The sequence below is a fragment of the Antechinus flavipes genome, chromosome 2 (genome assembly GCF_016432865.1).
Source record: "Antechinus flavipes isolate AdamAnt ecotype Samford, QLD, Australia chromosome 2, AdamAnt_v2, whole genome shotgun sequence".
In the NCBI taxonomy this organism is placed as follows: domain Eukaryota; kingdom Metazoa; phylum Chordata; class Mammalia; order Dasyuromorphia; family Dasyuridae; genus Antechinus; species Antechinus flavipes.
This window is the reverse complement of record NC_067399.1, coordinates 313,373,266-313,390,966: the sequence shown is the minus strand read 5'-3', so window position 1 is coordinate 313,390,966 and position 17,701 is coordinate 313,373,266. Positions and strand designations below refer to the sequence as shown.

Below are 17,701 nucleotides of genomic sequence, written 5' to 3'. Positions count from 1 at the left end.
AATAGATCTTGGCACCTGGGCACGTCCTTCCAATTTAAGTTATTAAGTCAAGTAGAGTTTATTAAGCATTGACCATGGGCCAGGCTGTGTGCTAAGAATGCTAGGGATACAAAAAATAGCAAAAATCAGTTTAACAAACTCTTCTCTCAAGGAACTCATAATCTAATGTAGGAGACAATGTATACTATATACAAACAAGACACATAACACCATAAACAGAAGATAATCTTTGAGAAAAGGAACTAAAATTTTTTATATCTTCATGTTTCCTATAGGCAAAAGGATGGATTTTTCTTACTTTTGAACCATCTTTTCCCCATGGTAGTTCTGGACGAGTTTCTTTAGCTTTTTGAGTCTGAATTCCTTCATCTGTAAAATGAGAATAATAATAATAATATTTGTAATATCTACCTCCCAAGGTTGATTTTTTTTAGTTTGTTTTTATATTTCTTTATATCTTAGTGCATAACATCTGGAAATTGTAAGAGTACTTTAAAGTGCTTAATAACAAGTTAAGCATTTAATAAATTGGGTACTTTTCTCTATCTAAAGGAATATTTAAATGAAGCTATTATGATGAAGATGAGCAGTTAGATGTCAGGTGAAGTCAGGAGGATCTGAGTTCAAATTTGGCCTCAGATACTGGCTGTGTGATTCTGGCCAAATCAGTCACTTACTCTTGTTTGCCTTGGTTTCTTCATTTATAAAATGAACTGGAGAAGGAAATGGCAAACCACTCTAATATCTTTGGAAATATCATTCATTATATAATAAAACATCATTTATTTTAAATACTTGGAGAATGTGATGATATAACTAAATTTTTTAGTTGTTGAAAAATACTGGGGCAGCTAGATGGCTCAGTGGATAGAACACCAGAACCTTAAGACCTGAATTTAAATCTGGCCTCAGACACTTACTTCCTAGCTATGTGACTCTGGGCAAGTCACTTAACCACAATTGCCTCAACAACAAAAATTGATAATAATAATAATACTCATACACATATACTTGTTTCCTCTTTTCAAAATCTTTATGAAATGTTATATACATATATATGCATAATTCTACATTCAGACTATATATATATATTTGTGGATGCATATTTGTGGGTATGTTGTGCATGGAAATTGCACATTAGCTATGGAAGTTATTTTTGCCTTCTTTACTACCTTAGAAGATCAGTGCATGGATTAAATAATTTTATTTGGGGACATAATACAATTCTATATAATGCAAGTAATCTGAAAAGGTCTTAATTTCTGACAAATCATTTATATCGTATAGTGTTACTCTTAGGGCAGCAAAGTGGAATAATGGATAGGAAACTTGACTTGATGTCAGGAAGATCTGAGTTTAAATTTAGTCTCAGATACTGGATATGTGACTTTGGGTCAAGTGATTTAACTTTGTTTTCCTCAGTTTCCTCATCTGTAAAATGATCTGATGAAGGAAATGACAGATCATTTCAACATCTTGAATGAGACATGGCTGAAATGACTGAACCATTGTTATGAAGATGACTTGAACATCTGAAGAATGAGACCCAGTGGAAGACACTGGCTCTGGTGTTAGAGAGCTTTGGATCAAAACTTCTCTTTGATGTTTTTACTACTATGTCACCTTAGTCAAGTCATTTAATTTTTCTTACCTTAGTTTCCCACTCTATAAAGTGAAAGAGTTGCTTAGATGGCCTCTGAATTTGTTCCTATAAAAATACCAGACTGAGAAACACTCCTTAGGGAATACAGACAGTATCAGTAGAAGTTTAATGACTAATGAGAATTTCTGTGGCAAAATTATTTTTGAAGACTCTGTCTGAGGCTGAGTGACTCGATTTCTGACATCCTATTTTTCATTCACGGTGGAAAATAATGTCCAACTCTAAGGCCTCCTGTAGGTGACCAAAGATTCTTGAAAATTATGCTATGAAGCACAAGGTCTAGAAATTCTACCAAGTTGAAAAGGTATAAAATACTGACCTGCAAATAGCTGACTATGCAGGACTGTCATTCAAAGACCAATAAATACATTAATAAATAAGAATTTATTAAGTACCTCTTGTGGTTTGTATTGGGTTTATAAAGACAAAAATGAAACAATTACCTGCCTTCAAAAAGAGATGTTCTAATGGGAATTAACCTATCTATGTAAGGAAAAAAAAGGTTCATCACTAAAAGATTGGCTAAGAAGTAAATTTTTTTGGCCAAACAATTCATGAAATTATTTACTAAGATTTTACTAAGAGTACTTTTGATCTACATTTGCAGAGATCGTTATGTCAGTGACATCAGACTTTTTGAAATATTAGAATAGAAAATATAACTAATATTTTAGCAATTAAAGCTCCATCTCCTCCCCTGAAAGATGATGCTGAATCTTTCTGGATAGTTAATTCTTGGTTGTAACCCTAGGTCCTTTGCCTTCCAGAATATGGTATTTCAGGCCCTCAGATCCTTTATTGTAGAGGCTGTCAGATCCTGGGTAATCCTGACTGTTGCTCCTTGATATTGAATTGTTTTTGTCTGGCAGCTTGCAGTATTTTTTCCTTGAGATTATAGTTTTGGAGATTTGCAACAATATTCATTGGGGTTTTCCTTGTGGGATCTCTTTCCAGAGATGATTGATGGCTTCTTTCAATGAGTATTTCCCCCTTTGCTTCTATAATATTGGGACAATTTTCTTTAATGACTTCTTATAGAGTGATATCCAGGTTCATTTTTTGGCTATGGCCTTCAGGTGGACCAATAATTTTTAAATTTTCTCTTCTGGATCTATTTTAACCAGGTTGACTGTTTTGCCAATGAAGTATTTCACATTTTCTTAGTTTTTTTTTTATTCTTTTTAATTTGTCTGACTGATTCTTGCTGTCTTACAAAGTCATTAGCTTCCATTTGCCCATTCTAGTTTTTAATAGTATGATTTTCTTCAGTTGTTTTTTGCCTATCTTTTTCCATTTGGTTTATCCTACTACTTAGGAAGCTGTTTTATTTAGACAATTTTTTTCCTTCCTTTTCCAAACTGTTGACTCTCTTATGCATACTTCTCACTTCTTTTCTCATTTTTCTTCTACTTCTCTTATTTGCCTTTTGAACTCTTTAATGAACATTTCCAAGAAACCTCTTTGGGCTTGAAAACAATTTATCTCACTGTTTGATATTTCTTCTGAACATTCTGTCCTCTGAATTTGTGTTTTGATCTGCTCTGTCACCATCATAGCTTTCTATGGTCAAGGATCTTTTCTCTTTCTTGCTCATTTTCTTTCACTTTATTTTAGCATATCCTGTTGTTTTTCTTATTTTTAAGGTGGAGCTTTGCTCCTGGGGTAAAGGTGGTACTGTCCCAAGCTTCCTGTGCAGCTCTGAACCTTGGCTTTGAGCACAGAGGTCCCTTGTGTTTATAAGGGATAGCTTCGCCTACTCTGTTCAGGAATTTGTCTTCTGACCTAGGTCTGGAGGCTGCCCCATTGATTTGCTTCTCTACTTCTCTCCTGAGTCAGGACTGAGAGTCTTAGCTGCTGATTTGCTGTGATATGACCCTCTCACTGGCTCTCCCAGAGTCTCTTTGACCTGGGCACCATTTTCATCCCAGTGAGACTGACCTTTCTTGAAGTTTTTTTCAGGCTAACTTGAGCTAGAGAATGGCTTCATTCCCTCAGACTCTGTGCAGAGGTTTGGCTTTATATGTGTTTAAAGGGAAACAGAGAGCTAGAGCAGCTTCCTGACTTTACTCTGCCATTTGGCTCTATCCCCAGAACTTCTCCCCTTTTCCCTTCCCCCCTCCTTCCCTTACATTTAAAACAAACAAAAATTACAACTTTTGAGTTCTAGGTTCTTTCTCTTATCCCTACTCACAATTAAGAAACTGCACATGAAATTATGCAAAACATTTCTGTAAAAGTTCAGTTATGAAAGAAAAAATAGATCTCCCACCCTAATGAAAATAAAAAGCCTCAATAAAAATTAAATTAGAGAAAGAAACAAAAAGACACAGAGACACAGAGAGAGACAGAGACAGGGAGAGAAGAGAAATTGCTTCAATCTGTACTACTGAGAACAGCAAAGTCATTTATAACTGGTCATTCCAGAACATTGCTAGTACTTTGTATATGGTACATTTTATTTTAGTTGAGTTCATGGAGGACTTTCCAGGTTTTTTTTTTTTTCTGAGAGCATGCTTCTCATCATTTCCTATAGAACAATAATATTCCATCACAAACACATACTTTATTTTATTGAGCCATTCTCCAATTGGTTGACATTCCCTCAATTTCCAATTTTTTGCCCTGAGAAGAAAGCTACAATGAATATTTTTTTCTGTACATACAGGTCATTTTGTTCCCTCTTCCCAATCTCTTTTAGTATTCACACCTTCCACTAAGGACTTCTTATGAAGTTCACTGGTTCACTATCAGTGACCTATCACTACCTTTTAGTTGGGCCATTCAACTAGGTGAATTACATCTAAATATACTATCATTTAGTCCATATCTCTTCATCTTTTCTACGTGAATAGTATGAGAAAATTGTCAAATACTTTACCAAAGGCTAGGTAAATTTTATTCTAATATTCTCTGATCCATTACTTCATATTTACTTAATCAAAAAAGAAAAGAAAGTTAATCTAGCATGATATCTCCTTGATAAAGCCATGCTAACACTTTTGAAGCACTGTTTCCTTTCTAAGATGTCGATTGACCATATCTTTGATTTATGCTAGGATTTGCACAGAAATTGTCCATTTTTTTTGCCTATTGTTTGCAAACTTTGTTTTTTTTTACTTTTTTTTGAAACTGGGGCAATACTTGCCCTTTTCTAGTATTGTAGTGCTGTACTGTAGTACTATTTTCCTTAATTTTTCAGATATCACAGATAATCCCTCAATAATGACATATGCCCAATCTTTGATGTAGTTCAGATGAAATAGTGACTAGAATTTATCAAGACCTCCTAGGTCCTTCTTTTACTTATCTTTGATATCACTGTATATTGGCCATTTTTTACTCATCATTTCTATCACAGAGATCATTTTTTTCCTAACATAGAAAATGAAAAACAAGATATAAATTGAGCATCTCTGCCTTCTTTATGTCATCAGCAACCACCATCTTATCTGTCCCACGCAATGGTTTCTCTCTCTTTTGGTTAATTCTCTTATTATTCCATGTCTTATATAGCTTCCTCAGAATGAATTTGCAAGTTGATTCCTTAAGTATTAAAAATGTACTTTAAATTTGCAAACATTTCATTTATGCTAAACATATCAATTGAAATTATTCTTCATGTTTCTTCTCCTTTCTTCTCTCCCCAGATGAAAACTTATCCTATAATGTATAAATTTCTAGAGGTATGTGCAGAGTAACTAGCTAGTTCTTCTATAAAGAAATTTCAGCTAACTGCTTGTGGCTATTCATTGTTTAATTGCTTCAACCTATCACAGATAAAGTTTAATATCAGTCTTCTAAGCTACTAGTAATAATATGAAATTTTAGAGTACTGTGATGATGTCATATAGGAGATATTTGAGGGCCATCAAAAGGCATCAGCCTAGCCTAATTGAATGAGTTGAAGAATAGTAACAATTGAGATTCAGAGATATAGTTGAGATGGGCACTACATTCTTACAAAACATCAAAATGAATGAAATAGACCACAGAGAATCATAAGGTGTCAGAGCTAAAAGGGACTTTGGAGGTCATTTAGTCTAACCCCTTCTTTTTAAAGGCAAGATATCTGAGGCCAAGAAATGTGAAAGCAATTTATGAGTTTTCATAGCTAATCGGTTTCATGTTCAAAACCTGGATGTCCCAATTACCCTTATTCTGTTCTTTGCATTAAACCTTTCTTGACTCATTTCCCTTCCCATACCCTTGAACTCTTTCTTTAAAGCTCAGAGGTTAGAAGAAAAATATTTCCCTACGCAGAAATGAATCAATTAAATTGTCAGATGTATTTCAGGAAAAGGGGAAAACCTCCTTTCTTTTATTATCGGTCACCTTAAAAATATGCTTTGGATTTTGGTAGAGAATTGACTTTAGAAATGCATATATAAATATTTGCCTTAGGGATTAAAAATGAGAAAATAATTCATTATAATTCATTTTAATCTGACAATCAGAACAAATTCATTTATCTCCCAAATAATTTTCATGGATTTTTTAAAAAGTCACTAGCATAGCATTATTAAAAAGTGTTTTTATTCTCATTTAATATCCAATAGCCTAATTTATCATGTCTTGGGCTCCTAACTTGAGATTCTGTTAACTCTTAAGTGTTATCTTCTGTTCTTTTTCTTCTATCTAAAGTAACTTATTTTATTAGAAAAAGAAAAGAAATAATCTGAAGTAGAAGAGCATTTCTAGAGCATGCTTTAAAATATGGAATAATAGGTTCTTGGCCAGATACAGAATGTATTTAAGAACAGCTAATAAAATTCATTTGTCTGGAGCCATGCAATTCTAATCAAAATGTCTTTAACTAAATGACTAAAATATAGATGACAAACGAGGTAAAATAAAAATTTTATTGCAAGGAAGCAAATATAACTTCAGAGGTATTAAAGAAGATAAAGCTACTGTTACAAGTTCCTTGAGAACTAGAACTGTCTTCCTTTTCCATTTATGTCCCCAGTAGTTAGTACAGTGCTTTGCATATAGCAAAGTATTTAATAAATGCTTCATTCATTCACTTAATGGGGACTAGAGATATGATTGGACTGTGGCTCTGGAAAGGTATACAAAATAAAAAAAATTGTTGTTTATCCTTCACTTTTGAAGAGGACCAATAACAACATGGGGTGATATCTTGACTTGTGTACAAATTGGATTTAATGGGAACAGATAAATAAAAAGGATGGGGAAGTAATACTCAGTAACAGAAGATTTGTTGATGTAAGGAAATCCAGGAAGCAGAAAGTAGAATCAGTTGAGTAAAGATCAGAGAAATAAAAAACAGAAATAATGTTAATGATGAGAGTATATAACAGACTAACAAAAGACAAACAAGACAAAAAGAGAAAGAGATAAAGAATTGAAGAAAGAGATTTTAATGGAAGCAAAATACAGTGGTGGTGATGGGTAACTTTATTTATCTGAACATGTGTGAAGCATCTGCAAGAAGTGAAGCAATTTATATTTCCTTGGTTTTCCTTTAAAATAATTTTATTCTTCAAAAGGGAAAGAAAGAGATGAGAAAAGCTCCCATGCTGGACTATCTTCTTTTTGAGACCTATGGACTAAATTCTATAGAAGAGGTTATATTAGGAGGCATAGAAAGCTTTCAGGAATAAATTCTGAAGATACAAAGACATGCTTTCAATGTGAAAGAAAAAGTAAATTGTAAAACAAAACAACAACAACAACCAAAAAAAAAAAAAACGAAAGAAAAACAAAAACAGTGTGCATACCCAGGGTATTTACTGCCTAAATAAATTTTTTTTAAGGCAAATAAAGACAATGTAAAGATGGTCAAATAAATGAGGATTAGCAAATCAACAATCTATTAAAAACATTTATTAGATCCCTACTCTGGTACAGACACTATGCTAGGTGATTCAAAGGGGAAAAAAAACAGAATGGGAATTATCATAAAAAAGATTATAGACATATATGTAGACAGTACCTGCACACATATACACGTGTGTACACATGTGTGCATACATATACACATGTGTAAATAATTTCTCTATATACATATAAACACATACACACAAACTTCCATCCAAAAACTTTGTTTCAGAAGGGAAAAGCACTCCATAATGAAAAACCCAAATGCAAGAGGTGGCACTTGATATGAACTTTGAAGGAAGGTAGGTGTAATAGGCAAAAGTTTAGAGGGAGTACATTCCAGTCATGGGAGACAGTTTGAACAAGGACAGAGATGGAATATGGTGTTTGAGGAACATCAGGTGGCTAGATTGGCTGGTACATAAAGTGTGTGAAGGGTAATAAAGTGTAAAGATGAATATAAAAGTATGGCACAGTTCTAAAAGTACAGCAGAAGTGCTAAAGCTCAAAGTGAGCCAAGACTAACTAGGAATTCTAAGAATAGCAAAAAGGATGAGGTTTTTTTCCCCCCCTGTCATATTTGGGGTGGGGAGGGGGAAGAAAAGGATCAAAAAAAGGAGAGGGTTGCTGCTCTGGGTGTATAGGACAGTAATAATGAATAAAGAAGAAGCAGTATTTTTTTCAGCTTCTATTCCCTACCAATGAGAATAATCTTTGAACTGAAAAAATAAAAAAAAATGTCTTAAGAAACTACTTTGAGCTGAATTTAATAACATGTAATTTAATAGGCATAAATGTAAACTCTTACATGGATTCAAAAATATACTTCAGCAGTACAAGATAAGAGATAATTGGTTTGATTCCAATTCATTTGAAAAAAATCTGGAGGTATTAGTGGACTACTTTCTATTAATATTCTATGACATAATGACCTCCCAAAAGGAATGTGACCTTGAGCTACATTTAGAGAAATCTAGTATCAAAAATGATAACAATAATAATAATAGCTAGTATTTATACAGAATTGTAAGATTTGTGAAGTGCTTTACAAATATTATTGAATTATCCTCACCTCAATCCCTAGAGATAGATGCTATTATTATCCACACTTTACAGATTTAGAAGTTGAACCAGACAAAGGTTATGACTAGCCTAAGGTCACACAATTACCAAGTATCTGAATTCAGATTTGAACTCGTCTTCCTAACTCTACACCGAATGCTCTATCCAATATGCCATGTAATTACTTCTAGATCTCCAGACAAAATGAGCTTCTAGTTCGGTTCCCTCATTTTACAGCTGGAAGCTGAGTCGAAGGGAATTTAAGTGTCTTGTACAAATTCTTATCGGAGGCACTGAAGGTAGGATTGATTTGAATCCAGATTCTCTGACTCTAAACACAATTTTCTTTCCACTGTCCCACATAAGTTAAAACCTTAAGGGTCCTTTCAGGTTCTGAATCTAAAATTTTGTGGCTATAGGGGCTTCTTCATTCTTCTGTCTATACAGATTGACATTTGTTCCTTTAATATGATTAAATTGAAGGTGGCTTAGAAATCTGAAATGATTAATTTCATTAAAAAATTAAGGAAAAACTACAAACCCATAAAAGGGATTGTTCATGAGGTAAAGAAAGTTAAGGAAATTAAGAAGATCTTTGCTGAGAGCAGATTCCTACTTTGATCTGGATGTTAAGAAACAATGTTGAACACATTTAGAATAAATTGTGTTTTTATTGGCACCAGGTCTGCTAGAATTCTCAGTGCCATCTAGAATCCATCTCCTAATGGAGGTGTGGAAATCTCATCCAGCCTTAGCTTGTACTCTTCAACTATTTCTGTGGGCCTTGTCCTAATGACTGAACCATGTGATGAAGAAGGTACTGTTTTATCTATAACACACACACACACACACACACACACACACACACACACACACACACACTTTTTATTCCATGATTCAAGGCCATTCTGAATTGACTCTGCTGTTGTTGAACAGTAGCAGCCAGATAAAGATGATATCTGAGCTCTGAAAGTTGCTCATCCTAACAGAACAGAGCTAAGTATCTGAATCAAGAGCAGTGATTAAAAAATATGTGTCTAAATATGTGGTCACATAAAATCATAAATGATAGAGAGATAAAGTCATAATATCAAATGGAATCAGTAGAGCCAGTCAGGGAGTGAAGCCCAGTTGGATAATTGTTGTTAGATTTGGGAACTGAAACCAGATCTTCTAAATCCAAGTCCACTGCACTATACTACAATGTGCCACAGTAAGCATGAGAGCAAAGGTGACCACAGATTTGAAGATGAGTTGGGCTTAAGAAAAAAAAAAAAAGCCAGAAAAGTTAGATCAGCTATAAAGCTTTACTATCTCATGAAAGCAACAGCTTTTAGAAGCCAAATCTACAGAGCAGCTATTCCTATTCATCTTGTTCATCTCAATATTTCAAGTCCCCCTGGAAGTCTGGTTCTCTCCCTTAATCCGGTTCTCTTTTTCTGTTTGATTTATTTGAAGGATATCACTAACCTATTTCCAAAGATGCTTCTTCATTTCTGTAAAATCTGATTTTTGCTATTGTTCAAAGTCTGCATATTGGCTTTGTTTCCTCAATGTAAATTTGATGACAAATGCTACTTTTCTTTGGAGCCGGTTTGTACCTTAATACCTTCCTCCAACAGTCAGAAGAAACTTGGATTTCTTCTTCCAAAGAAACTGTCTCTTGCTGGCCTGCCTAGAAAGTTCCTGTTTTCTGTCTGAGGGATACCTTCAGCCTATTTGCAGATTAGAAATAAATGGCTGGCCTTCCCCCAACCAGATTTATGATAGTTCCTCCCAACATTGCCCACTTCCCCAGGTTTGCTTTGATATTTCTTCTTTCATTGTTTCATTGTTTCATTCATATTCCTGAATTTCTTACTCAGGTGTCCCCTAGGGAGTAGTAGCTTTCATGAATTCTACAGTTTCCCAGTTTTTAAAGTTAAATTCATATTTAGAGGGTTGAATATAACTCTCACCAAGGGAAGAGAGACATTTTGTCATGTAGCTTATCCAACTTTGTCGGGAAAGTTGGGTGAGGAAAAGACATTAATAACTGTTAGGTTCCCTGAAGCTTCTTATAAAAGAGAAACAGTTTCAGATATGTTAGTTATGCTTTAGTCATGTTTTCTTCTGGTGAATTTTCACACTTTTCTACCTGAAGTGAAAATGCTCTATTTATGATGTTACAACAAATGTCTGTAGTGGGGTTGCATTGCCCTGGAGAAATTACACACAATTTTTAACTCTTGCCTATTCCAAAGAGCAAAGCACAACTGAATTGGAGCAAATAATTTACAGTGATTATGGAGACAAATGGCCATAGTTTGGTTGGAGATTTAGTCATCCTGTGCTGTTTAAACAGACTTAGATAGCTCTTCCAGCTAAATTAACTATGAAATCTCCAGCCAGGAAGATGATGAGAAAGTCAGATCAATCAGTATTTATTAAAAACCTACTATGTGCTAGGCTCTATTAAGCATTAAGCAGATCAAATTTTTCTTTCTCTTCTTTCTGTTTTCATTCATCCCTTCTTCTGCCTCATTTTCTTTTAGACATTATCTTCTTCCAATTTCTATTGTCAAGTTTATCCTAATCTGAAATTTTTGTTATTAATCAGTTTTCCCTGACTTGTCTAGAAACACAACACTTCAATCATCTCTATACCAATGTTTCCTCATATGTATCAACTCTCTAATTACCCTATGAAAATTGTCTTTCTCTATCAGAGTATAAGTTTCTTGAGGGCAGAGACTGTTTTACTTGCTTGTATTTGAGTCGCTAGTACATAGTACAAGGTCTCCAGTACATAGGACAGTGTTAGATTTATATAGTAAGTACTTAATAAATGCTTGATATCATTAGCTATTTCACAAGGATTTGATTCAACCCCCCCATTTAATAGATAAGGCTATGTGACTTACACAAATCAATAAACAAACCTTTAATGTCCACTATGTGCCAGGCATTATGCTAGGCTCTGGGGTTACAGAAGAAGGCAAACAGTCCTTGCCTTCAAAGAATTTACTCTCTAATGTGAGAAATGACATGAAAATAACAATCAACAAAGTAGATATGTGTGGGAAAAATTGAAGCTAAGGAAAAGAAATAAATCTCATAGAATATATGCTATGTACCAGGCACTGTACTAAGCACTTTTAATTTTTATTTTTTTAACAAATTTATCTCATTTCTTCCTCAAAAAAAAAAAAAAAACACCAGAAGGTAGGTGCTTTAATTACTTCGTTTTACTTAAGGAAAAGGCAAAAAGACATTAAGTGACTTGCTCAGACTCACGTAGTATCTAAGGCTGGATTTGAACTCAGATCTTCCTGACTCTGGATAGCTAGGTGATTCAGTGGATCCAGTGGAATCAGGAAGATTCACCTAGCTCCTACTGGCTATGTGTCTCTGGGCAAGTCACTTAATCCTGTTTGCCTCAGTTTCCTTATTTTATGAACTGGAGAAGGAAATGGCAACACATTCTAAAATCTTTGCCAAAAAACCCACAAGTGAGGTCATAAAGAATTGGACACTACTGAAAACAATGGAACTTCTGGATTCAAGGTCTAGAGCCCTATCTACTACATTATCCACTCAACAGAAAGAAACCATTGAGGAAGAGAATTCCAGGAATGGGGTTCAGTCAATGAAAATTCAGCAACCAAAGGGAGAGTAATTGACTTCAGGAAGTATGCAGAAGGAGGAGGAGGAGGAGGAGGAGGAGGAGGATAAGTTATTAAAACAAACAAACAAACCTGGAAAGAGCCACATTTTAAAAGACTTTGACTGCTTGAAGATTTTACATTTGATTTTGGCTGCTGTAGAGAGCCCCTGGAGTTATTGAGTATGGAGAATGGTGTAGTGAAAGGGCAGACCTGAAATTTAGGAAGATCACTTTGATAGCTGAGTGAAGATTGACTGGAAAGGGGAGAGATATGAGGCAGGTTGTTCAAACTGAAAGTGATGAAGGCCTGCACCAGAATGGTAAGAACGACAGATAAAAAAGGGGCAGTGAAAGAGAAGTGGAAGAGAAGTTATGAAAGCAAAATCAGTAAACTCTGACTGCTGATTAGATAAGAACAAGTGATTAAGGATGATACCTAGGTTGAGAACCTCAGTGACTAGAAGCTTAGTTATATCCATCTATATCCATAAAAATTATGTTATATCCATAACAGGAAAATTATAACTGTGTGACTCTTATGCCTGCCTCAGTTTCCTCATCCATAAAATTGGAATAATAATAGTACCTATATCCCAAGGTTGTTATGAATATTAAATGAGATGATAATATTTTTAAACTATTTAGCACAATTCTTGGAATATGGTAGTTGCTTAATAAATACTTTATTTTATTTTCAGGTTCCAAATTATACTTTTTTAAAAATTTTATTTCCCCCCCAATTCCATGTTAAAGCAATTCTTAATTTCTTTTTAGGTTTTGAATTCCCAAATTTCTCCCCCTCCCCTCTGCCTTCCCTAGGTTGACAAGCAATTTAATATATTCTTTGCTTAGTTATTTAAAAAATATTAATTGGGAAATTTTGAGGGCCTTTTAAGGTGGTGGGGGAAGATAATAGCTTAAATTTTGCCATGGTGACTTCAAGATGTCTAGGAGACATGCACTTAAAGATATCCAATAAGCAGTTGGAAATGTAAGACAGGACTTTATAAAAGAGGTTAGGGCTGGATGAATAAATCTGAGAATCATCAATAGAATTTATATTTGAATTTCTGTGAGCTGATGAGATAACCAAATAAATACTATATAGGGAAAGAGCAAAGGCCATAACCTTCGGAGTTAACTCTCATTAGAGGGAAAATAACCTAGATGAAGATAATGAGATGATATTTGTTTGATATTTGGGGTTGTGTGTGTGTGTGTGTGTGTGTGTGTGTGTGTGTGTGTGTGTGAATTGGGGTTAAGTAACTTGCCTAGAGACATACAACTAATAAGTATTAAGTGTTTGAGGCCAGATTTGAACTTAAGTCCTTCCGGATCACTGCCCTATCCACTGTGTCATCCAGCTGTCTCTAGAGATAATAAGATTATTTAAGCACTTAGCACAGTACCTGAGATATAGCAGGTGCTTAGTAAATGTTTATTTTAAAAAAAAAACAGTAATAAGGAAACTAGGAAAGAGAAGAAGTTCTTTTTGTGAGGAAGATAATGACGTAAGTTTTGGACATGGTGAGTTTAAGATGTCTATGAAACGTCTGGTTCAAAATGTCCAATGAACAGTTGAAAATGTAAGAATGGAATTTGGGAGAGAGGTTAGTGCGGGACGAATGAACCCAAGAGTCATTAATAGGGAGATTATATTTGAATCCATATGAGCTAATGAGGTAACGAAGTAAAACAATATAAAAGGAGAGGACCAAGGTCAGAGCCTTGAAGGTCAATTATCATCAGAGAGGATGACCTAGATGAAGATTCAGTAAAGATCACCAAGAAAGAGTAATAAGACAAGTAGAGAACCAGGTTAAAGACATGTCATGGAAACATAGAGAAAAGAGAGTATCAAAGAGAAGAGGCTGATAGAGAAGGCAGAGACTACAGAGAGATCAAGAATGGTGAAGAATGATAAAAGGTCATTAGATTTTGTGTTAAAGAAATTATTGTTAACTTTGGAGAGACCAGTTTCAGTTGAATGATGAAGTTAGAAGCAAGACTGTAGAGAATTAAGAAAAGAGTGAAAAGAAAGGAAGAGAAGGCATTACTTGTAGATGACCTAATCAAGTTTAGCTGCAAAAGAAACAAGAGATATAGATGGAAAGATCAAGTAACAGATTTTTAAGCATTTGATCAAAAGAAATGGGAATATCTGTAGGATAGAAAGTTGTGAGTTACTGTAGTTCTTCAAAGAAAAAGCAAGGGAATGTTGGAAAGAATGTTGAGTGGAAAATATGTCTGGTTCTTTCCCATTGATTGATACTGAGCACTGAACCAAGAGCCAGAAAGATCTGAGTTCAAATCTAGGTGTGATCTTGTCTAAATTATTTAATTTTCATCTGCCTTAGTTATCTCATCTGTAAAATGGTCATATTAGTAGCAGCCCCTCTGAGGATTGTTATGAGGATATTATTATGATTAATTACTATGTATATTGGCCCTCAAATAACTTTTTTCTATCCTTAAAATTTACTATGTTACTCCAGTGATTTGAATTCATTTGTTAAAGAAAAGATTTGACTGTTAGTACTGGAAAATTATGAATCACTGTATAGTTCTACTCACTGAAGTTAAACAGAAGGGCAAGTCTTCCAAACTAAATATTTAGAGATGCTATCATCACACCGAAAATACTTCTTTTTCAGCCTAAATATGTATAACTCAGCATTATAACATATTTTGGCTTCAATAATAAAAACAACAACTAAAATTTACATAGTTCCTTAAAATCTATAAATCACTTAACATATTAACTCATTTGATCACCACAATAAAGCAATGAGATAGGTGCTTTAATTATCCACATTTTACAGATAAAGAAACTATGATTTAAAGAGGCTAAGTGACTTGACATGGGTCATAGAGTTAGAAAATCTAAACTGCCACCATTCATGACCATTGAAATTGCAAGAGATTTTGATCATTTTAAGATTCTGCTGCCTCCTTTAGGAACTTAATCAAGCATCATCTTTTGATTAGATTGTCTACTTATACTGCAGAAAATATTCTATAACAACTTTTCCATTTTCCCCATAATAATCTCTGAAGATTGTGATGGTAAATTTTTACCCCCTTTTGCTCCAGATCTTACCCAGTCACTTGTCATTGAGATGCTATGGCCTCGGACAAACTGAGGCCTGGAAAAGACCTTAATTAGAGAAACCACTGCATCTTGTACCACTGACAGTTTCTTGAGTTTTATCTTACCTCTGCATTGTGATGATTCTGCAGGAGAGAGTGAAGCTGATGACTTAGCGCAGCTCTGCTACACTCATATCCAGTTCACCAGCAAGTCAAGACATCACTCTCATGTCATTAGTCCTCTTTAAGAATAAAGGACAATCAACAACCTTGAAGACCATTTGTAAATTATCTTGTGGCATTTTCCTCTGGAAGCACAAAGAGAATGGTATCTCTAGGTAGTCAACATCAGTTTCAAATTGATCCAGTTGCCACTTAATAGACAGACTGGGGTGAAAGAGAGAATATCCACTCTTCTTGGCAGAACACATCAGGAGCAACATTTTATAAGGATACTTGTAGCAACTAAAATTATATTGCGTATTTAACTGAACATGGGATCATCAATATAAACTATTATTTCTAACGCTTACACTGTATTTGGCAATGAAACTGTTTCAACATAAAATGTTAAAGCTTGAAAAGACCTTGCAGGCCATCTATTCTAGCATGGTATTCAATGCAAGAATTCTCTAAGAGATAGTCAGTCAGTCTTTACTTGAGAATAGTTTCAGCAAGAGAATGCTCACAACTCACTAGGAAGCACATTCAATTTGACATAGTGCTAATTATTAGAAAGTTTTTACATATTAATTATAAATCTGTCTCCTTTTATATTCTCCCCATTGCTTTTAATTTTAACCCCTGTAGCTTCATTGTATAATAGTAGTTTGTTGGATTATAAGACCAGAGAACTGGAAGAAGCACAGTGTGCTGGTAAATGTTTAACAACTGACTCTCTGCAAACTCCATACAAAAATAAGCCCAAAATGGATACATGATTTTGGCATAAAGGATGATACCATAAATAAATTAGGCAAATAAGGAATAATTTAATTATCAGATTTTTGGGGAAGGGAGGAATTTATGATCAAAGAATTAGAGAACATTATGAAAAGCAAAATCAACAACTTTGATTACATTAAGTTAAAAAGTTTTTGCACAAACAAAACCAACAGAAACAAGATTAAAAGGAAAGTACAAAGGTGGGAAAAAAATCTTGATAATATTTCTGTTAAAACTCTCATTTCTAAAATATATAAAGAACTGTGTCAAATTTATAAGAATACAAGTCATTTCCCAATTGATAAATGGTCAAAGGTTGTGAACAGACAATGTTCAGATGACAAAATTAAAGTCATCTACAGTTATATGAAAAATGCTCTAAATCATTATTGATTATAAAAATTCAAATTAAAACAACTCAGGTTCCACCCCACACTTTTCAGATTGACTAAGATGACAGGAAAAAATAATGAAAAATGTTGGAGGGGATTGGGAAAACTGCGGCACAAATGCATTGTTGATGGAGTTGTGAAATGATCCTACTGTTCTGAAGAGCAATCTGGAACTATAGCTCAGAGGACTAAAAAACTGTGCATACCCTTTTACCCAGCAATGCTATTATTGGGTCTGTATTACAAGGAAACCACCAAGGAGGAAAAGGACACACATGTGCAAAAATGTTTGTAGCAACTCTTTTTGCAGTAGCAAATAATTGGGAAATTAGTAGATGCCTATCAGCTGGAGAATGGCTGAACATGTTATGGTATATGAAGGTAATGGAATATTACTGTTCTATAAAAAATGATAAACAAGTTGATTTTAGAAAGGCCTAGAAAGATTTACATGAACTGATGCTGAGCAAGACAAGCAGAAGCAGGAATACATGTACACAATAACAGCAAGAATGTATGATGATCAGCTATGAAAGGCTTGGTTCTTCTCAATGGTTCAGTGATCTAAGGCAATCCCAATAGACTTTGGACAGAAAATGTCAGCTGCATCCAGAAAAAGAACTAAGGAGATTGAATGTAAATCAACACATGCTATGCTCACTTCTTTTTTCTGTTGTTTTTTAAAAATCTGTCCCATAATTTTTTCCCTTTTGCTCTGGTTTTTCTTTCCCAACATGATTCACAAAGCAATGTGTTTTGTTTAAAAATAAATAAATTTATTAGAAAAAAAATTGACTCTCTGAGGGTGGGTGGGTACAGAACAAATACATTGGATTTGTTCTGACCATGGTGAGGTACACCTTACTATATATATCACCTTTGATCAGAACTCTTTATTTCTCATAATTCATCTTTAATTTATATTTACTTTTTGCAAATATAATGCCTTTCCTTAAGTTTATTTGAAAAATCTAGCTCTGGAACCCTTTTCTGCTTTTCTAGATGGAAACTGTACATGTAAATCATAAGTTATGCAAATGAAAGTTGGGGCCTTCTTTCCCC

General features: G+C 34.3%; 1 protein-coding gene across 25 annotated transcripts in view; it reads left to right on the top strand.

Annotated features, from left to right (window-relative positions):
• Positions 1-17,701, top strand: part of NRXN3 (neurexin 3) — a 2,067,316-nt gene that overhangs the window by 709,440 nt on the left and 1,340,175 nt on the right. The window lies entirely within an intron of this gene.